Source organism: Colobus angolensis, unplaced genomic scaffold, assembly GCF_000951035.1.
Source record: "Colobus angolensis palliatus isolate OR3802 unplaced genomic scaffold, Cang.pa_1.0 Scaffold19, whole genome shotgun sequence".
NCBI lineage: Eukaryota > Metazoa > Chordata > Mammalia > Primates > Cercopithecidae > Colobus > Colobus angolensis.
In genome coordinates, this window is record NW_012115043.1 from 9,038,265 (window position 1) to 9,065,966 (window position 27,702).

Genomic DNA, 27,702 nt, shown 5'->3' on the forward strand with positions numbered 1-27,702 from the left:
AGAAAAGGGAAAAATTAGAAGGAAGCCCATCGTGTTAAGTTGGAATGTGAAGTATTGGTGTGAATCAGGGGTTTCAAGATAGACACACCCGTGTGTGCGCCCTGCAGCAGCGTGCACATACAGAGATACACAGGTCATCCTCATTATTTGTAGATCCCGTATTTGCAAATCCACTTGCTAAAATTTACTTGTGACCCCAAAATCAATACTCCTGGCACATTTGCAGTCCCTCATGGACAAGTGCAGAACAGCAAAACATTTGAGCTGTCAGCCTTGCATGTTCCCAGCTGAGGTCACCCAGCAACACTCTGCTTTCTTGTTTCAGTCTCCTAAATGTCTCCGTTTCACAGTTTATTTAGTGCCAAGCTTTTTGCATCTTCTGCCTTTTGTTGATTGTGCTGTTTAAAACGGCCCCTAAACATAGTGCTGAGGTGCTGTCTAGCATTCCTAAGCAGAAGGAGGCTGTGATGTGTCTTACAGAGAAAATGCATGTGTTAAGTTTTGTTCAGGCTGTTGTCCCTGAATTCAATGTTAATGAATCAACAATATATATTAAGTAAGGTATATTTAAATAGCAACACACATAAAACAAGATTATGTATTGACTGGCTCACAAAAATTTTGTGACCAGAGTCCTACAGGAATTCAAGCCTGTATTTCTCCTAGGAACTATTTGCTAATTCAGTATTTGAAGAGCCTTTACAGAATATAACTGCTGTAATAAAACAATTACTGTAAATAACAAGAATCAATGGAATTCCTTAACTCTGTACATTGAGGTAGTCTAGGATGAGTGATATCCAATAGCAAAAAGCATATTTAGTACTCAGATCTTGACTTCTTTTTTTTTTTTTTTGAGACGGAGTCTCGCTCTGTCACCCAGGCTGGAGTGCAGTGGCCGGATCTCAGCTCACTGCAAGCTCCGCCCCCCGGGGTTACACCATTCTCCTGCCTCAGCCTCCCAAGTAGCTGGGACTACAGGCGCCTGCCACCTCACCGGGCTAGTTTTTTGTATTTTTTTAGTAGAGATGGGGTTTCACCGTATTAGCCAGGATGGTCTCGATCTCCTGACCTCGTGATCCGCCCATCTCGGCCTCCCAAAGTGCTGGGATTACAGGCTTGAGCCACCGCGCCCGGCTTGACTTCTGATTATCTTTTTTTGTCATAAAAGAAAGCAAGGCTCTGTGGAAAAACGGCTAGTTCTAGGGTTGGAGCACAGTAAGTACAAGATGAGCCTGGTAGGTCTTATTGTGCCAGAAAGCAAAGAATTGTTCAAAGAATGTTGGAGATGGATTGAAAGCACATAGTTTGAAAGGGCGTCTACTGGCTAAATCCAGAACAATTTGCACGTCAAAATAATGATAGTAACATTATAGCTTGATGAATAAAATATGAAACATAAGTCCACACTGGTATAAATAAATGAATTAAATACAATGAAATTTTCATGAGGGATGGGATAGCTACATAGTTTCAAAGTACCCCTACACAAAGAGAATAACTTTTCCCGAGGCAAAAGCTAGCCAAGACCACCTCAGTCAAACTTCCGTCAAGTGACGAGGTAGGCACCATCGGTAACAGGACACATCTAGATTGGGCACCACATGATGGGGTGCAAAAAGAACATGGCATCCCTTCTGTGATATTCCTGCCAACAAAGCATCAGCTGAATTCAAGAATGTAGAAAGACACAAACCTCAACTAAGGGATACTCTACAAAATAACTGGCCTTTCACCTTCAAGAGGGTCAAGGTTATGAAGGTCAAGGAAAGGCTTGTGAACTGTTCCAGCCTGAAGGAGACTAACAGCACAAGACAAGTTAAGGCAACACATGACTCTGAACTTGACCCTTTCACTATAAAGGACATGGCTGGTACACTGGGTAAAACCGGAATGGCATCTGAGAATCAGATGATAGCAATTTTGATGAGTGCACTGTGGCTGTGTTCAAGGATATCCTTTTGTAGGAAATATCTGCTAACATAAAAGAAATGGTGGGTGATTGTGCATTAGGTCACCAACTTACAATCAGATGGTTCAGAAACCTTTTTTGTGCTATATTTTCAGCTTCTCTATAAGTTTGTGATTGTTTCAAAAACTTTTCAACTATTATTTTAAGGCTGTGTAACATAGAACAGTCAGTGTGACAAGGGAGGAGGCCCGCGGGAACATTCATCTTTGTTTCTTCATCTATCCCTAATGTCACTCACCACCACCACCATTGCAAGCCCACAAACCCTCCAGGCTAGTGCCTGGCCTCTACGCTCCCTTGAACAGCCACAATGCCTACTGGAATTCTCTACCCAAACAGACCTCCTATTACCCATCTTATCCCTCCTCTGACTTCTGTACGGTCCTAGCGCCACTCCACCCCTAATCCCACAGGCTCTCCGTTGTTTAGAAATAATCTCCCTCAAGTTCTCTCCTAGACCCCCTCTCCTCCTGGTCCATCCCATGTACCCTCAGGCCTTGCATTCACCAGTTCTGCACAGAAGCCAGATCTCTCCCTTGCACCCCTTATCTAAGTCTACCCCCCACCTCCCCAAGGTCTTTCACAAGCATAGCAAATTCATCTTACTCAAAAATAAACTCATCACCTCTCCCTTGTCTCCATGTCTTCCCAACTTGCTTCCCTCCTGTGTCGCTGATCTCAGTAACTTCACAATCCACTCACCTCCCAACACCAGAAATGGAGGGTCATCCTAGACACCAATGTTAACTCCTAAATCACTCTCAAACCTGTGCTTTCCTCCTACTCTATGACACTGCCATCCCATTGTCTCCTGTCCAAATTCCTGCAACAGCTTCCCAGCTAGGCTCCTCACGTCTCTTCTTACGCTTCTTCAGTGCACTCTCCACATCCCAGCCAGTGTACTCCTGAAAATTCAAGTCTGACTACAGCTCACTAAGCTTAAATCCTATAATGGATGCCCACTATTCTTAGGGAGACATCTAACACCACCCCCGCTGCTTATTAGATCTTCCAAAATCCATTTATCAACCCTAACTCTGTCTTAAACCCTCTGCACCAACTATATAAAAATATTTTCCTTTTCCAACAATGCTGCCAACATTCAGCAGACTGCCTGGCACTTTGTAGATGCTCAATAAATGTTTGTTGAATAAATGAATGTCAATTAGAGTCAATTAGATCCAGGGATGGGGAGAGTGAGTAGTAGACCAACTTAATATTTCACAAACTCAAATCTTCAGATACGCCAAAGTATTGAACACACAACTCATGTCCTTGGCAAAAGCCTAACAAAAATGTCAGAGAGCTTGCATAAAATTGGCAGCTCAAATTCAAGGTCCTTGAGGTTAGACATTAGCAAAGAAGGGAAACACTTGTTCACAGTCAAGCAGGCAGCAGTTACACTACGGCTGGCTGTTGCATGCCACAGCATGACTCAATTCCACTACACTTAATGTGTGGGCTGTACTCCCCATGGTGTGTAGATGGTGAACTCAAAAAGTGAGGTGTGTGTGCATACACACACATACATGGACTTGTGCACACACACACAAAAGAGCAGGGAAGTGGGGAAATCGGGCCTTTTCCACATAGAGGTCAAATAAACCCTAAGGAATGAAGACAAAATCACAGCTAAAAACCAAAAGGGCCCCTTCTACAGAAACGCACTTGGTACACAACAGTTTGAAAGGAAGAATCCTTTTGAACTTTTCGCTTATTATTCCTTATATTTTCTGTAAACTCCATTATAATACAGCCATTCTGGAGGCTTTGCTAAAGAATAGCAGCCAATATGCTCCCAACTGCTGTCATCCACTTTACTTTAGGTATTGCTGAAATTCAAAGGAGAGATGAAGTCAAGAAAGAACAATCTAAAGGCAACAGAATAAAGCTGTTCTAGCTTAAAACCATCAAGGAAATGGAATCAGTAATCTAATTAAGAAGGTAGGTGGCACGGGTGGGCTAGCATCATCCTTTTAAGCATCCGAGAGCCCTTGTAGTCAGGATGACAAATAGAAAGCTACCATGACTTCTGTGACCCAAGGCTGCTCTGATGCCTATTAAGCATGAAGAGAGATCTTTTCCCCGGAGGAAAGAGAAAGTCTAATAGGAAGTCAAGGGCGCTTGAAGGGCAGGAGAAAGCCCCACAAGCGCAAAAAGGAAACAACCTCCAAGAGACCCAGGATCACGGGCAAGAAAATTCCTGCTGTGAAGAGGCATGAGTGGCTCAGCCATATGGAAAACTCATCCAGAGATGAGGAAGGGGCAGAGGACTCCAGGCAGCGGTAGCGGTGACGGCGAGGAGGATGATGATGATGGTGGTGGCAGTGGTGGAGGTGGTGATGGTGACCACACAACAACAGCGGCCCACCGTGGAGTACTTGCTCTGTGCCAGGCCTGCACCGAGCATCGCCTTACAACAAACACTGTGAGGAGGGTGCTTGCTATTCATTTCACTCCACTCTACGCAGCAGATGACACAGCTACAGACTGACGCTACAATCTACACAGCTATTAAAGTGGTAGGACTCAGGCTTCAACCCAAGTCTGCCCAGTTTCAAAATCAATGGCCTTCTATTTGAAGTACTATTCCCGGTTACTTGTGAATGACTGTTCTTATCCAGATGAAAAAAGGCAGTGTCTGTTGGATAGGAAGTCAGCCAACAATACTAGGGTGAAGGAATGCTGTATCGCTGACCTTACACTTGGGTTAGCATAATAAAAGCTTCAGTATTGGATGACCAGGACCACGTTCTGACTCATCATCCTCCATGGGGGAAATCAACTACTACTAGGCCTGGCTAGATTCTACTATCACTAAACTTTTTTACTGTTAAACCACAGGCATTCCTTTCCTGGTATTATTCACAATAATTTCAACCTAAAAAATACCTTTTTAGGCCGGGCGTGGTGGTTCATGCCTGTACTCCCTGCACTTTGGGAGGCTGAGTGTTTGGACGAACCGAGGCAAGATGGTGCACTTGCGGGTTCTTCATCACTAACTTTTCCCACGCGCGCGAAAATGCAGCTGGCGCCCGGGAAGGTGCAGACCAACTGGGCATGCGCCAGGAGACGTCAATCTGAAGAGACCAAGATTTACCTGGTCGCACCTGCGGAACAGCCCCCGACACGCCCGTGCCCCGCCTATTGCCTTCCCACTTCTAGAAAAGCCGCTCCCGGCCAGCGTCCCGCGCGGACTTCCCGGCCCCCCCACTCCTGTCAGGACTGTGTTAGGAAGTCCGTCCGAGGGCTTCACCGGATGACTCTCTTGGCCTCCTTTGCCGGAGGCCGACAGACCTCTCCCTATCCACCTTCTTCCCTGGGTGACCAAAATAAATTTGCAGTTTTGCTCCTACCCTTGCCTACCCGCTGGTTCTTTTGTGCCCGCTCTGGTGGTCTTAGAAAAACAAATCACTGAGGTGGGCAGATTACCTGAGGTCAGGAGTTCGAGACGAGCCTGACCAACACAGTGAAACCCCATCTCTACTAAAGAATACAAAAAATTAGCCAGGCGTAGTGGCAAGCGCCTAGAGTCCCAGCTACTCGGGAGGCTGAAGCAGGAGAATGGCGTGAACCCAGGAGGCAGAGGTTGCAGTGAGCCGAGATTGTACCACTGCACCCCAGCCTGGGCGACAGAGCAAGACTCTATCTCAAAAAAAAAAAACAAAAAAATTAGCCAGGCGTGGTGGCAGGTGCATATAATCCCAGCTACTCAGGAGGCTGAGGCAGGAGAATTGCTTGAACCTGGGGAGGCAGAGGTTGCAGTGAGTAGAGATTACGCCATTGCACTCCAGCCTGGGCGACAGAGTGAAACTCATCTCAAAAAAAAAAAAAAAAAAACACTTTTTGAAATGGTAAACACACTGTCTTCTTATTAGGTTCTCTCAGTCATCTCTAGTGCTATTGACTAATACTACTTCACTAGTGACACTGGTATAACACGACTACCTCTAGACAAGTCTATCAAAATATGTCACATGAAATGTATCTGAGGAAGGGAAATTCTGACAGACTGCCCTTCTACCCCTGATTGTGGTACCAGGCACATCTGAAGAGGCATTTCGTGAAGATGGGAAGGGTAGTTCGCTTGCAGCTTGGGGAGGCTGCAGGTCTAAACATCATATATTGATTGCCTAGACCTCTTTGCCGCTACGGTGTCCAACGTGATTTAGACACACCAATGACATGGGTTTATGGGTGACTCTGGTGTTCAACCAAGTCACAAGGAAGAAAAGCAGAGCACAAAGTTATCCATAAGAAGCAAGACCTCCTCGTGGAGGAGGCGTGTGTCTGAGCTGGCAGGTCAAGTGCCGGATTCTCAATTCAACAGCCTCTCACAGCAACAGCCGCAGCCTAACTTCCCTGATTCTGGTAGGAAAAGATGGTGCTGGGGATAGCGAGTAGACCGGAAGCTCAACCCAAAGCCTGTTCCTCCCAAACTGCCAAGGATTCTGGACGCGCTTGCCCCTGGATTAAATCGACTCCAGCTTTAATTCCCTAGAGTAGATTCTGTGTCCAACACAGGAAATGTGAATAAAAACAAGAAGCTCATTGGTTTTACTAGTTTATTAAATTTGTAAAATATTAGGTATAAAATACTCAGCCACAAAGGATAAGGAAACAAACTCAATTTATTTTAATTATATTTTAGTCTAATACCATTTAGGCTAGGATATTTCATATAAACTATAGTACTGCCCAATTTTATAAACTTAAACCTATACTGTAATTCAACTCATTCATAAACATGAGATAACTTGACCTACTTTCTAGCATATTCGGCTCCTTCTTGTCTGCATTAATCTGTAGTGACATTTTAAAAGTTGCTCTAATAATTTCCATTATATGAAAATGCACTTTTCATTTACATCACCTTTGATTTTCTTCCCACAAACAAAATACTGTTTTTTCAAGTTAGCCTGCAAATGTAGTAAGAAACAAGACATAGAGGACAGCTGATACAAAAAGTTCACCTCTGATGGGCTCAATTTTGGGTTTCTTAATGTGGGAAAAGGGGAAGGAGGAAGAAGAGGCAAAGAATGAGAAAATTTTGCCCTAGGTCCACATGCTGCAGGATGGTAGGTTTGGGTCAATGTATAATCTGTGGAAAATCATAGAACACAGCTTTGAGAGATTAATATAAATCCCTTATTGAATAATATGAGCTCCATGCTTCCTGATAGTTCCGTAATCTCAAATAATTTAAAAAAAAAAAAAAAGATGACAACGAAGAAGAGAAGAAATCCACTTTCCACTCCCACAGCCGCCTTCCAACTATACACTGCAACCACCAACACCCTCCTGAACCTGGGCTCCTTCCCTCTTATGAAGCTCTCTTTAATACACTGTTAACAATCGCCCCCCAACCGTCCTGTTTCCTTCTTTTTTTTTCTTTTTGATACAAGGTCTCACTTTGTCACGCAGGCTGGAGTGCAGTGACTCAATCACAGCTCACAGCAGCATCGAATCTTCTGTCTCAGCCTCCCAAGTGGCTGGGATGGGAGGTGCATGCCACTACCCACTACCCCCAGCTAATTTGTGTGTGTGTGTGTGTGTGTGTGTGTGTGTGCGGTGTTCGTTTTGTTTTAAGAAATGGGATCTCACTTTGTTGCCTAGTGTGGTCTCAAACTCCTAGGCTCAAGTAATCCTCCCACCTCAGCTTCCCAAAGTGCTGAATTACAGTAGACAGCCACTGTGCCCTGCCCTGACAACCCTTTTGAGCAACTCCCTCATACGTGCAAGAATTTTCTATGGCTCCCAAATGCCTAGAGCACAGGTTGACAAACTATGGCTCAAATGCTAAGAATGGTTTTTATAATTTTAAAGGGTTAAGGAAAAAACCCAAATGAATTATATTTCATGATACATAGAAATTATATGAAATTCAGATTTCAGTGTCCATAAATCAAGTTTCATTGGAACACAGCCACACCCATTTATGACTTGTCTATGCCTGCTTTCTGTGTGCCAATAGCAGAGTTGAATAGCTGCAACACAGGCAGTAGCCTCAAATATTTGTAGTTGAGTCCTTTGCCAGAAAAGATTGCTAACTTCTGGCCTGCACTGTAAAATCCATAGCCTTTGGCCCAGCAATACAGGTCATCAAAATATCTAACAGGCCTTCCTATAAACCTTATTAACTTGAAGACAATGTAGACTCCACTGAAACGTCCTTCTCTATTTCTCCCAAAATGACTTCCTTTTCCTTTCCTGCTCCAAAGCTCTGTTCACTCCCAATAGTCTGTAGACATCCTGCTTTGTCTTTACAAAGGGAGTCACCTCATATATACATTTAACTTCCATGAGGTTAAAAAAGAATAATGATTTTAAGAGTATCAAGGCTATTCTCCACAAAGCTATTTGTAATTGTAAAAGATGAAAACTACCCAAATGTCCATCAGTGAGGCACAGGTTGAATAAGGGAGAGCAAATCCACACAATGGAGGAGGAGGCAGATGCACAAAAGAGTGAGGACTCTCTCTCTCTCTCTCTCTCTCTCTCTCTATGCCACTACAGAAGAGCAACTAGAGGAAATTAAATAAATAAAGCAGAGTGGAGAAACGTGCATGCAGTATGCCTCGCTTAACTAAGAAGGGAGGGAGATACTAATACAAAAGTAGGCGCACATTTGCTAACAAATATTTAAAAAAAAAAAAACACTACAAGGTAAACCATAATTTTTTCCATTGTTACATATGGGGTGGGAGAAAATAGGATGGAGAGAGAACTGGGGTAAAAGCAAACACCTCTAGCTATAAACTGAATGTTTGCTTCCCCAAAATTCATATGCTGAAACCTTATCCCCAGTACTGTGGTATTTGGAGCTGGGGCCTTTGGGAAGTGATTAGGACATGAAGGCTCAGCTCTCATGGAATTAGTGCTCTTATAAAAGAGGCCCCAGAGTTGCCTTTCCCTTTCTGCCATGTGAGGATACAACAAGGTGGCTGCATCTGTAAACCAGCAAGTGCACCCTCATCAGACACTGAATCTGCCTGTGCCCTGATCCTGGAATTCCCAGCCTCCAGAGCTATGAGCAATACAATTTCTGTTGTTTATAGGCCACCCCATTTATAACAGCCAAAATGAACTAAGAGACTACAGAGTAAGATTTCATAGATGAGACTCTGGAACCCTGACAATACTGTACATAATTATTTAAAATTGAAATTGAAAAAAGGAACCTCTAAAAACATAAAATAAAAACCAATGAACCTAACTATGTATTCAGTTGGTGGCACAATCACAGAGCGAAGGCCTATTCAAAATATCTTTCAAATATATACTGTTGTGTATGCAGCATGAGATAAAGCAGGTGAAAAAATATGACGGTATCACTGAGAACTGGATTTTTGGCACGGATGAAAGAACAGAGTATATCATTGATGAAACTAAGTAAAAATCCTGCCCATCTGAATTTCACCTGGAAGTACCAGTATGAACTAATAATCTACACACACACCCTAGTTCTGTCCACTGTAAGTATCCAGAAACAATGATAAATACAGTAGCAAGAAACATGCCTTGTTTCTATATTGTGCCTTCTAAATACTCAAGGAAACCAGGGCTCCTTGGAGAACTGGCAGATCTCAGTCTGGGGCAAGAAATGGGTAAGACAATCCCATAACATTTGATCTCACCAGAAAGTACACAAAAATACGAAAAATTCATGAGTCATGTCAAAAGGACTCGGGAGCCAATTTAGATTCCACTGTCCAAATACAGGACAATTTGAGCATCAATAAGTATATTAAATTGAAACACATCAATTAAATTACACTAAAAAAAGAAATAAATAAAATCTCAGGGATCACTTTTGGATACTGCTGCTTTGAAAATAAAAGAACTTATTTATCCTGACTTTCCAAGATAAATTTCAGGGTGAACAAATAAATGATGAGAGTATAAAGTTATAAAGTTCCTCTTTATATAAGTATTCTAGTATATAAACAAGGTAGGAATGATAAGAATTAGAATATCACTATTTTGCAATCACTAATGAATTAAGAGATACAGGCAATGATCATCAATTGCTAATAATGTAACAAAGAGTCTACAGTTACTATGTATTTCTCAATGGAAATATATAGCCTGCCTACATGTATTCTTGCCAAAGAACAAACTCATAAAATAAAAAACATACCCCAAGAGATCTGAGTCTGACCAAACCTTCATATTCAACTAACAAATCATAGAAAATACAAGGAAGAGAGGAACATGTTAAACAGCACAGTGGGAAAGCAACCACCAAAATCCGGACTGTAGAACCAAACTGTGGGGTTTCTCAATCTTGGCACAACTAACATTTTGAGTCAGATACATTTTTGTTGTGGGGGGATTCCATGTGCTGTACCATGTGTAACAGCATCTGTGGCCTCTACCCACTCAATGTCAGTAGCATTCCCCAGTTGTGACAACCAAAAATGTCTCCAGATATTGCTAAATATCCCAAGATTGGGAAAGAGAATTATCCCTGTGTGAGAATCTCCGCTCTAAAAAATAAACAACCCAGTTTCATCAACAAATCACAAGGGTCAGAGAAGGTATCGAGAGATAGAGAAGAAGCCTATAGATGAAAAGATTAGAGACATATTAACTAACTGCAATGAATAAGTCTCATTTGGATCCTGATTCAAAGAAACTTAAATAAGACAATTGAGAAAATCTGAACATTAGCTTGATATTGGATAATATTCAGAAACTATTAACTTTTATATTTTTGGCACAATAAGAGAATGTAGGTAATTTTTAAGTTCTATCTATTTGACACATATCCTGAAATAGTGACAGGAAACAATAAAGAGGTGCTTCAAAATAATGGGTGGGAAGGGGGAAGTGGACAGAAAAAAGACTGGCTCAGAATTAATCATCTGTGGACTTGGGTAATACACGCACAGTTCTCTATAAAATCCTCTTCACTTTTGAATATGTTTGAAAGTTTCCTTTTTTAAAAGTATGAATAAACAAATCTGGCAGGCAGTTCCATTCCCATTTCTCTCGGTGAGCATGTGAGGCCACGTGACTGTGGGAGGGAATATAGGAATTTATAGTGCCCTGGGCTTGTCAGTGCTTCTTGGGATCCCGTCTTGATGCTGAGAATGAGTCCATTGTTGAAAACATGGCCCTTAAACACAGGGGCCAACTGCTTAGCAGCAGGCTGCTCCAACACTGCAGGAAAAGTCCACTTGCTGGACTCACTGGGAGACAGAATACTGGCCTCTAATGTGGCACCTTCCTAAGGGGTATTCACGAGAAATTATGTCTATAAGGAATTTTTGCCTGATGTGCTGAATTTCGTTCACCCCAAGTAAGGTTCCACCGCACCGCACCAAAATTTTACTCATCCTGGAAAGAGCCCAAGTCGCTGCACAGCCTCTGTGAGCCCTCCCATCAGTCCTCAACAGCCCCCTCAGGACTTCATTCCAGGTGAGAGAAAACTAAACTTCTGTCCTGTATAACCCACTTTGTTTTCAGTCTTTTCAGCTACATGCGGGAAAAACTCACATCAACTCGGAGGAAATCCCACCTCCTCTTGGAAACCTGCTCTACCCGCTCGAGCAATATCCCCTTCTTCCTCTCAACTTTCCTTCTGCTCATCTGTCATCTACCACAGACCCCTCGGCACTGCAGTGTTTTTGGAAACATGTAAACACGACAGAACAACGCCCAAGTCGTCGTATCCTCCACGGTCAATTTTTATTTCCTTCCTAGTTTAGGGTATTGAATCCACTTCCTCTGAATCCAAACTTCTGAGAAGAGTGGCCAACAGGGACAGCAAGCCTTCCCTCCCACGTTCACACAGCTCACCCTCCATGCCGGCAACAACCTCTCTAAAGGGAAGGCAAATGAACCCAGCATCCGGGACCACCTGGGTGAGCGAAGCCAAAAGTTCTCCTGCAGGACAGATTGAGTAATTCCCCATCCCTTAGAGATCAGTAAACTGAAGAATATAGAATATATCTGGGAAATATTTAGGATCAGGTAAAAAGGCTTTGTAAACTTCACTGATGTTCCCCCTCTTGATGAACGGTTGGAGTCTGCCTCAGATTTACATTTTCCAAATAGATTTGTGCCACTACATCATTTGTATCCAGGTTTCACCGGATATGTAAAGCTGTGAAGATTACTGATCTTTGTATAAGAGAGTAAAAGCTGTCACATACAGATTACAAATCTATTTGCTCAGCATTCTATCCTGTCCTTACATACCATCAATATAAAAAATTTCAAGTCAGAGTGAGATCACTGTAAGCTGATGGTAGGGTAACCTTGGACTACTTATTACTATCAAGTTTAAATGTGGGACATCACCCTTGGTCATCACTGCAACCGGTTAAATATTGACTTCCCTCTATCCCTTCAGACTTGACCTCACTAAAGCCAAATGTCTCCTCCTTAAGTAACTGAGGCACAGCTCTAAAGATGTTTCCTTTTATTCAATACCTATTTGGGGGCATAAACATCATTGGAAAAGAAGCATATTTGCACGGAGACAGCACATGTTAATGCCACCACCCTGGCCTGACACAGAAGTAACAAGGAGGAACTGCATCCACAGCCACCCAATCCTCAATGTGCTATTCCAGGGGAAAGCAGAGAACACTTCTTTGGTAATAGGCCTGTGGAGAGACACCTGGTTCCACGGTCAAGGCTTCATCTAGTTCTGCCTAGTGAGGAGGAGTGGGAAGGACACCAGCACTGTGTAAGGGCCCCATCGCCCAGGACACCTGCCAACCATCCGCTCACTACCACAGGAGGAAACTCACAAACACCAGGATACTAAAAGATTTATTCAGACCACCATTCTGAATTTACTTTTGACACTTCTATTTTCTCTCCATTCCTGAGAGAAAATAGAAGTGTCAAAAGTAAAACTTGATTATCTTTCTAAACTTTCTTCCAAAATAACCACAAAAATACATGAAGCATTAAAACAATCAAATGGACTTGACTTACACAGACACACTTCAGGCTATGAGAAAACACAAAATACAATAATGGTCATTGATAAAACACCTTTTCCCATTTACCAGTGGGGTTGGTAAGAGGTCCAAATTCTCGCATCAAATTCACCAAGGGAACATCAGGCAGAGAAGGATGTTCCGCTGTCCACACACAGCAGAGTTCTTTAGAATGAGCTCCTGGCCACAAGGCAAACCCACAACAAGACGAGACTGGGAGCGAGGCAGAGCTGACTCTGCTACAGCAGCAGCGATTTTCTGGGGTAAAAACAGAGGTCTGTGGAGGAACGTGTGCGAGACATGCCAGAGCCAGAGAAGTCTTTTCCCACCTATAAAATACAGCTGGCCACCATGCTTTCAGCCTGCCACAGGATCCAAGAAGCACTTCCCAGTACAGGAAAGGTCTCAGAAGTCACCCACCCAGGGTCTAACTTCTTTGTGTGTGAAATGTCAGTGATAACATCTGTTCTACAAGGCTGGTGTGAGAATTTCAAGAGACACCAGGCTTCAAGGATATAGGTGCCTAACATTTCAGGTCCTCAATACATGATTGCAAATTTTATAGATCAGGCCACTGCACCATCTAAGACACCACAGCCTGGGCTGATTCTCCAATACATCCCTAATCTGAAACTCTGAAATCTGAAATGTTCCAAAGTCTGACACTTTCTGAGTGCTGCCAAGACACCACAAGTGGAAAATTCCATACCTGACCTCATGTGACACGTCACAGTCAACGTACAGTCAAAACTTTGTTTCACGCACCAAATTATTTTAAATAATGTATAAAATTACCTTCAGGCTATGTGTAGCAGGTATATGGAAAACATAAACTTCATGTATAGACTTGGGTCCCGTCCCAAAGACATCTCATTATGTGTATGTAAATATTCCAAAATCTGGGGGAAAAAATGAAATCTGAAGCACTTCGGGACCCAAGCAGTCTGGAACAGGAATGCTCACGCTGTAGTAATCACGAGCTTTCTTTGGCCACTGGCACTTGCTGAGCCCTGTGCAGCGTGCCTAGAGATCAGCCTGTCCTGACCAAGGAGGGTGGGCTGTGAAAGCAAGACCTCCAGAAACAAAGCCGGCTCCTGAAGGAGGCAATGGGATGACTGAGAACCTAGAAGAACTGGAGGCTAGATTCAAGACAGCTGCTGTGGTATAAAAGGGGAATCCATTTAAACATACTCCACTGAGGGGCAAAAGGGTGAGGACTTCAGGCTCTGAGGATTAGAATCTCACTCTACAACTAGGTTCCAATGGGAACAGCATCTATTTAATCACAATACAGGAAACACCACTTGTTGGTTTTTAACATTCAGAATCTAAAGATAAAATCATGGAAGGCTTTATTGAGTAGAGACGGGGTTTTGTCATGTTGGCCAGCCTGGTCTCAAAGTCCTGACCTCAGGTGATCCACCTGCCTTGGCCTCCCAAAGTGCTGAGATTACAGGCATAAGCCACTGCACCTGGCCTTTTTTTTTTTTTTTTTTTTTTTGAGGCGGAGTTTCACTCTTGTTGCCCAGGCTGGAGTGCAATGGCACGATCTCGGCTCACCGCAACCTCCGCCTCCCAGATTCAAGTAATTCTCCTGCCTCAGACTCCCTAGTAGCTGGGATTATAGGCATGTGCCACCAGGCCCAGCTAATTTTGTATTTTCAGTAGAGACGGGGTTTCTCCATGTTGGTCAGGCTGGTCTCAAACTCCCGACCTCAGGTGATCCACCCGCCTCGGCCTCCCAAAGTGCTGGGATTACAGGCGTGAGCCACTGCGCCCGGCCTGCACCCGGCCTTATAATTAAAATGTTAAACTATATTAACAAATAAAAATTATACAACATGCGATAATGTGTCATTTTTAAATATGTATTATCATAGAATGACTAAATCAAGCTAGTTAACATATGTATTACCTCACATATTTTTTGTGACAAGAACACTTTACATCTACTCTTAGCAATTTTCAAGAATACATTATTAACTGTAGTCAACATGCTGTGCAATAGATCTCTTGAACTTACTCTTTCTATCTAACTGAAATTTTGTATCCTTTGAACAACATCTCCCTAGCACTGGTAACCACCTCTATTTTTCTGAGTTCAACTTTTTTAGATTCCACATGTAACTAAGAATGTGGGTATTTGTCTTTCTATGCCTACCTTATTTCATTTAAGATAATGCTCTCCAGGTTCATCCATGTTGTTACAAATGACAATCTCCTTTAAGGCTGAATAGTATTTCATTGTGTATGTACACCACATTTTCCTTATCTATTCATCCACTGATGGACACTTACGATGATACCATATCCTAGCTACTGTGAACAGTGCTGCAATGAACATGGGAGTGCAGACATCTCCTCAACATGTAAGGTTACCGGATCACATGGAAGTTCTATTTTTAATTTTTTGAGGAGTCTCTAATCTGTTTTCCATTATGACCCCATTAACTTACATTCTTTCCAGTGATATACAGGAATTCCCTTTTCTCCACATCCTCGCCAACACTCATTATGTCTCATCTTTTTTTTTTTTTTTTTTTTGAGATGGAGTCTGCAGGACTCCTGGCTGGAGTGCAATGGTGCAATCTCAGCTCACTGCAACCTCTACCTCCCAGGTTCAAGCAATTCTCCTGCCTCAGCCTCCCAAGTAGCTGGGATTACAGGTGCCCACCACCACGCCTGGCTAAATTTTGTATTTTTAGTAGAGACGGGGTTTCACCATGTGGCCAGGCTGGTCTCAAACTCCTGACCTCAAGTGATCCCCACCTCAGCCTCCCAAAGTGCTGGGATTACAGGCGTGAGCCACCTCACCCAGCTCATCTTTCATTGTTTTGATGATAGCCATCCTAACAAGTGGGACGTACTATCTCACTGTGGTTTTAATTTTTATTTCCCTGATGATTCCTGATGAATATTTTTTCATATACCTGTTGGCCATTTGTGTATCTTCTTTTGAGAAATGTCTATTCAGATTCTTTGCTCATTTTTTAATAGGATTGTTTGTTTTTTTCTATTGTTTGAGTTCCTCATATATTCTGCATAGTAACCCCTTAGCAGATGCATGATTTACAAACATTTTCTCCCATTCTCACGCTGTCACCTCACTCTTGATTGTTTCCTAAGCTTTGCAGAAGTTTTTTAGTTTGATGTAATCCCATTTGTCTATTTCTCTTTTCATTGCCTGCGCTTTTGTGTTGACATCCAAAAAAAGTCTTTGCCCAGACCAATGTCACGGAGTTTTTCCCGTCTGTTTTCTTTTAATAGTTTTACTATTTCAGGTCTTCTATTGATGTCTTTCACCCATTTTGAGTTGATTTTTGTATATGATGTGAGATATGATTTAATTTCATTTTTTTGCATGTGGATATCCAGTTGTCCCAATACTATTTATTGAAGAGACTGCCCTTTCCCCCTTGTGTGTTCTTGGCACCTTTGTCAAAACTCAGTTGAGGTGGGCATGGTGGCTACATCTGTAATCCCTGCACTTTGAGAGGCTGACATAGGAGGATCACTTGAGCCTAGGAGTTCGAAACCAGCCTGGGCAACACAGGGAGACCCTGTCTCTCCAAAAATTTAAAAATCAGCTGGGCATGGTGGCACATGCCTGTAGTACTAGCTACTCAGGAGGCCAAAGTGAAAGGATCACTTGTGCCTAAGAGATCAAAGCCGCAGTGAGTCATGATCTCACCACAGCACTCCAGCGTGGGCGTCAGAGAGAGATCCTGTCTCAGAAACAAAACAAAACAAACAAGTAACAACAATAACAATCAACTGACCATAACTGTGGATTTCTTTCTGGGCTCTCTACTCTGTTCCACTGGTCTATGTGTCTGTTTTTATACCAGTACCCATGCTGTTTCGGTTACTACTGCTTTGTAGCATATTTTGAAGTCAGGTAGTATAAGGCCTCCAGCCTTGTTCTTTTCGCCCTAGATTGCTTTGGCTATTCAGGGTCTTTTGTGGTTTCATACAGATGTTTCTTATTTTTAGCCATTTGCATACAATATTTTGACTTAAATTTTTTAAATAAAAGATCCTCCATAAGACCATTGTTTAGATCACAGCAGTAGGATTTTCCTCAACGTTTATCAGGCTTTATAGTGGTGTGCTGACAGCACTGCAGCTGGCCTTACATGTGTTTATTTTAATCTTAGTAAAGTCATGTTTACACTCTATAAGTAGTACACTAGTTATTTTATGGATTTGGAAAGCTGTCCAATTCTCATTTATTGTAAACAGAATAGAATGGCCATTTTAGATCTTCACAGTATGGAATTTCGCAGCTAAAAAAGAAAGTGATTGTTTTTAAAGGTTCAAGTTCTACAAAAAAAATACTCAATTGCAGATAAATGTATTCTAGAGTCATCGAGTCCATGAAATCCAATCAATTCTTACATAGAAAAGTCTCAAATCTTGAGTTCTCCAGGAGGGCTTAACATGGAAAGAAATTAACTGATGAACATAATTAGCCAAAAAATGTAAGGAAACAGCATATCCTATACCATGGATTAATAAGTTTAATTATGAAAAATAGCCTGGATTTTTTTTTTTTTTTTGGTGACAGAGTCTTGCTCTGTCACCCAGGCTGGAGAGCAGTGGCGGGATCGCGGCTCACTGCAACCTCTGCCTCCCAGGTTCAAATGATTCTCCTGCCTCAGCCTCCTGAGTAGCTGGGATTATAGGCACCCGCCACTACGTCTGGCTAGTTTTGGTATTTTTAGTAGAGATGGGGTTTCACCATGTTAGGCTGGTCTCCAACTCCTGACCTAAGGTGATCCGCCCACGTCGGCCTCCCAAAGTGCTGGGATTACAGGCATGAGCCACCGCATCCGGCCTAGCCTGGAAATTGTTATTGTTGTTCTGAAACATTTACTAAGCACAAACAGCAGAGTGAGGAGCCCAGCCTAGGTCCAGGACTCTTGACTGACAATGCCAAGGAGGACTCTCAGTCACTCAGGGAGCCTGTAGGTGGGAGAACAAGTGATGCCTGCAGTCATCAAGAAGCATAATCCAAAGAATCAGCTAATGGAGGGTGGCAGGAAGACGAAAGTGCATAACAGGTTACATTTTTAATGAAGTAAAGGAAGCATAGAACAACTTCTCTTCACTGACATCATAGCCCGTAAGTGACTGGTACAGAATGACAAAGAACTGCAAAGATCCTCCTTTGAATTTCACAGATTCAACAATTCTCCCTAAACAGCAGTGGGAACTAAAAATTCCCTGAGAGCCAAAAACAGTAGTTTTCATTGAAAATAGATTTTAAAATATTTTTCTTACAAGCCTTCAAGGAACACAAAGGTCAGAATATTGCATTTAATCTCAAATTCAGAATATATCACGTCATTACATAAAATGCTAAACAAATCATTTATCATTCTCCCACCCCATCTATCAATCTCTCTTTTCTCACATGCACACGCATCCATGCATGCATGTAACTCTTTAAAGCATCATGTTTATTCCTACAAAGCGTGGCAGTCTCAAATTCTCAATTGCTCATCTCTACAAGATCTCATCCAGAATGTCTTAGCCTTATGAGAGGCTCAAGAACATGACTGATTGGTTACATTGTTCATTCATTAACTTTTATTCAGACTTGGACTGGTCCAGATCACTTAAAGCAATTCTCCTTCCTCTGGTTTATGTCAAAATAAAAGCTCCTGCTGGCATTTACTCATGACTTTATATACTTTCAGACATGTTAGGATTTCAGGTAATCTCTCCTATTCCTATACATTTAAGACAAATGTTTCTGTTGTTGTTCAATACAGCTTTTTCTTAAAAAGGGAAGAGAATAAATATTCCCGGGTAGAGGAAACCCATGTGAAGCATACCAGTTAGGCAATAAACCAACAGTTGACAGAGCAGAAAACTAGGTAAGTCTGTCAAATTTCATTTAGGTTTCCCAGAAAATCAGAATGTTAACACAAATGAAAGCCAGAAATCACTAAGGGAGAGTTCCAAAGGACTGAACCACCATATTCCAATCAACGCAGAGCACACGTAACTTCTCAGGACTCTCAGAAGCAGCTAGGATTGTGCAGGCTTCTTGGAATAGGTATTGCCACTCTTCCCCACATTATTTTGCTGTGCTAAATAATTCAGTCCTTTATTCCCTCTGTCTTCCTCCCACCCTCATCCTCACACATATCCCCACACCCCAAGGAGAAGTAAACAGAAAGCAGTTTTCCATTTCCCACAGATGACGGCTTAAGAATCCACCTGGAACACTCGTTTCAGATCTGAAGTCTTGGGAAAGGCTTCGATCTCATGTGTTTCCTGTCCACTGTGCCCCAGCTCTTTCAGCCAGATTGGACCACTCAGCACCCTCTGTGGGTCCTCAAAGGACAATATCCACCCCTGGATTCTCAGATGCTCCTCTGGGCAGGCAAGCTCTTCTCCATCCTGAGCACACCTGATTCCGCTGTCATCAGCTCGGAACTCTGGGCTGCGCCCTCGACCTCCACACCCAGCCTGGAGCTCCTCACACCCACGGTGTGCACTGGTCTCCTTGGAGTCTGCTATTCCACTCGCCTCACCCCTGGCTCTCAGCATCCCCACATCCCAGGCAGATACATAACTATCAGATCACACCTGGCCAGAGGCTGCCTCACAACGGTTGGAAGGAAAGGAGTCTGCACACTTCCATCAGGTTACTTAAAAGTGTCAATTTTTGTCTTTACTTTTGACCATGGTATGACTCAAAGCTAAACTGGATGCTCACATAAAAGAGCCATTTTTACTCAAGGTTCCCAACAGAATCCCTTCTGTGTGGCCCTCTGACCTCTTTAGTTCAACCATGCTAGTAGTCACGGCATTTTCTGGAAACAGGCAATGTATAAGTAAAGTAGCTTTCTTTCCTGCTTCAGAGGAATGATACAGTCTTAGAGGCAGAAGGGCCCTCAGCAGTCATGTGCCCCAGTATTTCCCAAACACCAGTTCTCAGACCAATTTTGGTTAGTCTATGGCTGCTAGTCGCTGGACTACACAGAAACAAGGAAGACACAGGAAATAAACACATTTTCATAATGCTAAATATGTACAATCTAAGGACAAGTTTAGGAATAATCCTATTCTTTTGATATTATTTTCTCTTCAGCGAAATTGTATTGGTAGATGGCAGTTATTTTGTGAAAATAAATCTTTGATTATTAAAAATTCCACACACAAAATACAAAGAACAGTATGTAAATATATAGTGAACCCTCATTCACTTATCCAGCTTTAATCATCAACGTTCTTTATATACAGCCAAAAAAATTAGAAATAGGTCCTGAAATTGTTTTTCCTGTTCCACAAAATTTGAAAGTATAGACATGACCAGGCTAGGCCAATTTACACCTGAAGAGAAGGACACCAAGATTAACTAACCTGTCCCAAGTTCTGCAGCTGGTCAGGAACAGAACTGATACATCTGGGGTGTGCCATGATACAGCTACTGAGTAAGAGCATCAACTAAGACCAGCAGAAAAACCCTGTGTCTCTGCCCAGGATACTTCACACACACACTACTTGGGATCATACAACTCCCCCGGGACAACCAAAGAAGGAAAACAATAATCTACAACCAAAGTTTACTTTATCTCATGCTAGAACAATTGTTTCCCAACCATGGAGGGCTCCAGGAACCACCAACCAGTTTCAGTTCAAAGACTACCAGAGATATCAACGACAGACTAGATAAAGAAAATGTGGTACATATACACCATGGAATATGATGCAGCCATAAAAAAGAACAAGATCATGTCCTTTGCAGGAACACGGATGGGGCTGGAGGCCATTCTTCTCAGCAAACTAATGCAGAAAACCAAATATTGCATATTCTCACTTATAAATGTGAGCTAAATGATGACAACACAAGGAAACAAACGGGAAGAGAGAAGAACAACACACACTGGGGCCTACTGGGGCATGGAGGGTGGGGAGAGGGAGAGGATCAGGAAAAATAACTAATGGACGCTAGACTTAATAGCTGGGCGATGAAATAATCTGTACAACAAACTCCCATAACACAAGTTTACCTACGAAACAAACCTGCACATGTACCCTGAACTTAAAATAAAAGTTAAAAAAAAAAAGAAAGACCACTAGAAGTTTCTGCATTAATTCCTTACCCAGCACTTACCCTCTCAAACCACCCTAAGAGAAGATTTATGAAGCAAACCAGGGTGAATGAATGCGAATTCACACTATAAGGTCCAATATGATTTAAAAAAACAAAAAAAACCGCTACTCAGCTCCTCCTCTGGGCCCCTACCATCACCTCACCAAATTACCAGGAGGAAAAATCAGACAGGAATGGGAATATTAGGACCGGGTACTCTATACACCTGCCTCACAAAACCACAGGAAGATCAAATGAGACAGCATAACAGACAGCAGTTTTAACATTTTATAAAACTATACCAATGCAGGGGGTTGGCCAATTGATGAGAATAAAGTATCTTTGCTAAAGGACTTACCTTAAATTCTCAGTTTCTATTAAGAGTGGATTTCCCTGAATATATCCCGAAGCATGTGAGAAGCCTCCTGCAGCACCTAAAATAATAATAAAAATCATTAGAATCAAGTAATGTTTTTGAAAAAGAATCTCAATCTATACATCTGGTCATTTCCCCCACACTAAGCATGAAAGGAAATAACTCAGGAAACAATGAATATCCGCAACAACACATGGGATGGGAATTTTCTTTACCCACAGGGAATTCAGGTCCCAAGACACTTATTTTGAAGACCAAAATCATGTTACTGCTGGCAAAGAGACAAAACACATTTTCTTCTTGTGGTAGGAATGCTTTAATGGCTTAGAATTTAAACAAAAACCAAATACAGACATCCACCTCCCTCAAGGTCGAAAACAAAAATCTCAGGCACTGCACTCTGCTTCTTTTTAAAATTAGTTTACACAAGGTGCTCTTGTCTTCTTTCTTTTCCTATGTAGTTCCTCTAACACATCTGTGAAGTGGTCCCTTCCTGATTTTGCTGTTCCCATGTGGCTCCTGGTTCTCTAAGGCACTGGGAACTCGCTCTGAGGAAACCCAATTTGAAGCAGAGAAGCACTATAAGCAATTGTAGAAATCAACAAAATGGCCTAGCCACAGTTAACGAACAGGCGCCTGCGTGAGAACATGCACACATATCTACGAAACAGAATAAACATCCAGATACAGAGTGAAGGATTCATATGAAACAGTCCCAAGTACGTGCAATCAAATCTGGGTGTATGGCAGACTAGTTAATAAATGGTGTTGGCTAGCATTTAAGAGAAGAAAACTCTACTTCTCTCTCTCCCTACTTACGGAACAATAAACTCAAAATAAAAGGTTCCTTTTTTTATTTTATTTTTTGACAAAAGTATCGTTTTTAAAATTTCTGTTCTATTTTTGCCATTCAAAAATTTTAGATTAAAAAAAATTGTTACTAGCTACATGTCTCAGTCCTTTATACTTCCATATTTTGGTGTCATTCTTAAAAAGGCCTTTCCTATCCTATATCTATATATATTTTAAATTTATATCATATATATATATATATATATTTTTTTTTTTTTAAAGACGGAGTCTCCCTCTTGTTGCCCAGGCTGGAATGCAATTGCGCGATTTCAGCTCACTGTAACCTCTGCCTCACAGATTCAAGCAATTCTCCTGCTTCAGCCTCCTGAGTAGCTAGGGTTACAGGCGTCCATCACCACACCCAGCTAGTTTTTGTATTTTTAGTAGAGACGGGGTTTTACTATGTTGGCCAGGCTGGTCTCGAACTCCTGACCTCAGGTGATCCATCCACCTGGTTCTCCCAAAGTGCTGGGATTACACATGTGAGCCACTGCACCCATATTTCTTTATAGTAACAAAAATAGACTAAGATAGTCTTAAAAATAAACAAGAAAATTAATACTCCTTCAAAATGGATAAAGAAAAATTTTTCATAAGAGTCTTAAAAAACATAACAGCAAGAAACATATGAAAAGATAGCAACTATACTAACAATAAAAATATGTAATTTTAGGTCAGGCGTAGTGGCTCATGCCTGTAATCCCAGCACTTTTGGGAGGCCAAGGCTGGCGGATCATGAGGTCAGGATATCGAGACCATCCTGGCTAACACAGTGAAACCCCATCTCTACTAAAAATACAAAAAATTAGCCGGGCGTAGTGGCGGGCACCTGTAGTCCCACCTACTTGGGAGGCTGAGGCAGTAGAAGAGCATGAACCCGGGAGGCGGAGCTTGCAGTAAGCTGAGATGGCGCCACTGCACACCAGCCTGGGTGGCAGAGTGAGGCTTCGTCTCCAAAAAAAAAAAAGAAAGTGTTAGAAAATGGAGACCTTATTTGTACCTATCAGACTGGTAAAGATGGCAAAGACCGACAATAAATAGCCAATGATATGGGCACTTTCATGAAGGGAATATAAATTGGAAACATCATTCTGTAGCCATCTGGGAGATTATGACAGCGTGTAAGTTGGCATGCCCTTTGATCCAGCAATCCTACTTCTAAGAATTCACTCAAGGTAGATAATTATGGAAGCAGAGAGATGGATACACATGGCATTGTTTGTAATTATGAAGGGAGGAGGATAAATGCCCCTAAAGGCCCACAGATATGAGGCATGTTGAGTAAGCCACATAGATATTGAAAACAATTTTGGAGGTCTATATTTATTGATATGAAAAGATATCCATTATATACTTCCGCGTGAATAAAATAGGTAAATGACCACATGCAGTATGATTCATTTGAGTATGTGTATTCTTGGATGTCCAAAGAGATATCTAGAAGGGTGTTTATCAAAACAGTTATGATTCTGGTTATCAAAACGTTAGATGATTTGTACTTCTTATGCTGTTTGAATTTCATAAAATGAACAATCATTATTTTTCTAAATACAATGGAGCTACTTAACTTTTAAAATTTCATGTTGAAGTTAAGGAATATATGACATCAATGTCCACTCTCCTTCTCTATCAATTTTTCCTCCTTGACTTTACTGACATTCGTGCACACATGTGCTCTTAGTGAACACTGGGTAGGGAGTCACCTTCCTCGAATCAGCTCCCATTCATTCCCAAGGGCCATGTCACCCCTGCCTTTGGGTCCCTAAGATACTCTATATCCCTGTTACAAATCTCCCTTTCACTTATGCTAGATAGAGTGAGTGTGTTACTGTGACCAACAGAATCCCATCTAATACAGTGCTTCTTTTTCCTTTCCATTTCCTCTTCTCAACCATCCCATACCATCTGAAAATAGAATAATCCTGTAGTCATATGAGTGAAGAGTTACCACACAATTTCAACTAATGTTTATTTACTACAGCTAAAGTAACTGAAGAAGCTCAAAGCTGCTATGAAAACAGGCAAAAAACTATTTCAAGAGGCAGGTAGATTCATTCCTGAATAACAAGGGAATTGATGAAGAGATTTTCTGAAGAAGAATAAAAACAAAGGAGACATAATTGTACAGATGGGCCATTCCTTGTGGTTAAAATACTTTCCATTATGTGTAACCACTTCACAGATTTATTTTTATTGGTTTATATTTATATATGAAATAATTTTTTTCTATGGAGATTATAAAACACAGAAATGTATCCCCATAATGGGCTCATAATGTTCACTTTATCTCCAGCAAACAAATTTATTCTTCTCATTTTCCTTCATTTGTAAAAGTTCAGGAGTCCCATGTAATACATGCATCTTCATAATGGCATAATTATAAACTTGGCTAAAAAGTCATAACTCCTTGTAGATGCACAAATCTTTTTATGGGCATGTTGGATATAAAGTACAAATCTAATTAACCCCCTTCATCTGCTGGCAGCTTCTTCTTCCCCACACAATTTTCCTAGAAGTTAGACAGGACAAGAACTACTCTCCAATTTCAGAGATGAGCAATCATGAGACTTAACATAGATTAAGTATCTGTGACTCCAAAGCACAACACCCCCCCACCCCACCCCCAACACATGGGCCACCCAGTGTGAACTGCTGGCCTCTCTGTTGTGACCCCCTTTAATGTTAAACAAGTCCACATTTGCGACGGAGATGCATCAGGATTTAAGAGACAAAACGTTGCATTAAGGGAAAGCAACAGCACAGCAGTTAAGAGGAAGGTGTCCGATCCTGGTTGGATCATTTACTAGTCATCCAGCTTGGTGTGCCTTAACCTCTCTGTACCTCAGTTTCCTCTTCTGTAATAATGCCAAGGGCAGCCGTGAGGATTAAAGGAGATATTATATCTGATGCAATCAGCAATGCTCAATAGTCACTGAGCTCCCTTAAGCTCCAGCTCAGGGGGTGTGATGGAAACAGCTCATGCTAGAAACTCCTTCACTGCCTGATCATAACAAGGTCCCTAGAGAACGCTGAGACAGAACAGGTCTCCATGGAAGCACACCTACCTGTTTAAAATGCTTATTATCAACATGGATAAGATACATCCTAGTAAATAGGAGCTTATTTCAAAGGACCAGGAGCTTGCTATTTAAAGGAAACTTGCTTTAGCTTTAAAGTAGCCTTCTCCAGAGTAACATACGATAAATCATTTAGCAGCTCCCATCATGCGCCTTTTCTGGATTATTCTGAGAAGCACAGAAAGATGTGAACAAAAGTCAGCAAAAGCTACTACCTAAAATGCTGGTCACCAACAGCAGGACATTCAGGCAGGCCTTAACTCTGCTCCTGCATTCCAGACCCCTTCCTACTTGCTCAAGGAAGCTTAAATGCACCTCTCAGAGTCCACGGTTGCTCATCCTAAGAGCAGAAATGATCATACTCTTACTTAGCTATTTTGACTATTGTGAGGATGAAATGAGAGATTAGCATGGTGTCTGGAATCCAATAAGTGTTTGGTAAATGATACACCTAATATTATCATCTCAACAGCATTAAAGAAAAAAGACACATATTAAGTAATGTGATGGAGACCATACCTGGCAGTTTTTCACCATGAGAGTTTTATAGGCTGGTTTTCCTCATTTTACTTGGCTTAATCCCCACAGGAATGTGGGTGTAAGTTGAAGGGGATGTGGAGTGTGCAGGATGTATGCAGCTGAACCCTCACTATGCGCTTTACACCCATGCAGCCAAGAACCCATTTCTCATCAAATTCCATTAAAAGGCAGGGAACAGGGCGACACCACACTCAGGCTTTGCCCTGACATCAACTGCATGTGCGTAAAAATCAGAATATGGGCTCATATGGGCCCCAGCCCAAGTGTTTTTGCTCTTGAAAGTTTTTAAAAAAGTATTTTTATAACATAAGACCAGGTAAAGCAGAGAAAATCCAATAGGTTTAGCTGAGGATGAACAAGCATTACTCTTGGCTTGAAGCGATCACTAATTTTTGACATATTTTATTATTAACCAGTCAAAATCATAAAATCCAAGAAGCAAACAAATAAACCAAAAGTTCTTTGGCAGCTGTACATAGACATGGGAAGAGCTGAGGAAAAATTTTGAAAACAAAATTTCCCAACTTCCACCACTTGCCAAGGACTTCCTTGTTTTTGCTGAAGTCTTGAGAATGCTATAATTCGAAGTGTAGCCCAGTGATTCGAGTCCAGCTCTGCTGGGTCAGAAGATATCTGACACTCCAAGGGGAGATGCCCAATGCTCTGCTCATGGCTTCCCTGCACTGACTTTCCAGCTTGAGGCTGGGGGTTGGGCCAGGGTCAAAGGAAACTCAGTGAAGAGCAAGTAGACAGCGTCAATACCCAAGGACCTCAGAGATGACAATATGCTACCTCGCCCTTTTGCAGGACAAAGAGAAGAGAGTGAGCCCTAGCAGAAAAGCCCCAGAAATCCTTTTGTATTGCTCTAAAAACAGCATTCCAGCAAACTAGGAGGTAGAAAGTGTCACACGCAAAAAAGATTCTCAGTATGAAGGGGGGAAATGCTGGTTTAAACAAAATTAAGGAGTTTCTCCAATGCAGAATATTCTGGATGTTTTTACATGCTCATGTTGATTATGAGTAAGTAGCTCTAACCTTACGTGTGCACAGATTTCCTTTATTTTTGTGGTCTACGTCTTGGGACAGTGTCCCATGCAATACTTTGGAAAATAATGTTATAATTAGTTCTTGTATGTAAATAATTGTTGAAAGTTCATTTTGTACCACTACATTCACAATTAAATGATTAAGCACAATTCATATAAGTAATCAGGTAATGGTGCCAACAATATCAACTCAAAGTAGTGCAAAATATATGCTTACTAGGAGGGCAAGAGAAAAGGTCTCCTTGTACTGCTTTAATTCACACTGTCTTTATGAGCTTTTCACAACAAAAAGAAACAGAGATGCCATGAATTCTTTATGGTTCTCTAATTCACTGACGCCCCCCCACTTAAAATTTTAAAAACAGTTATAATAAAAATAAATTAGTAATAGGTGTAACTAGAATGGAAACTCCATGAGAACAAGAACTCTCCTTGGTACAGAGCCATATCCCCAGCCCTGGAACAGTACTGGGTACCAGGATACCCCACAAATATTTGACTACATGAATCTAAGAATGAATAAATAAGCTGTTCCTAAACATGCTATTACTACCTCATTTTATGAACTTGCCAAAATATACACTATGCACTTTTATATTTTAAATTGATTTTGAAATGCTCACTATAAAATCATTTTTTATTTCTCTTTTCTGAAAGAAGTTTTTTCCCCCATTTTTTTTTCCCAGCATAGTCTCCCATCTTTCCACCCCCTCCCAAAAGAAAAGGAGAGGAGAAAAGAGTATTTTTCTTTTTCTTTTTTTTTTTTTTTTT

The 27,702-nt window shown here is 41.6% G+C and overlaps 1 protein-coding gene across 1 annotated transcript in view; it reads right to left on the bottom strand.

Annotated features, from left to right (window-relative positions):
* TLN2 (talin 2) overlaps positions 1-27,702 on the bottom strand; it is a 284,115-nt gene that overhangs the window by 233,854 nt on the left and 22,559 nt on the right. The window contains exon 2 of the mRNA XM_011940468.1: positions 21,399-21,474. The gene's annotated coding sequence lies outside the window, so the exon portion shown is untranslated. The remainder of the gene's footprint in view (positions 1-21,398; positions 21,475-27,702) is intronic.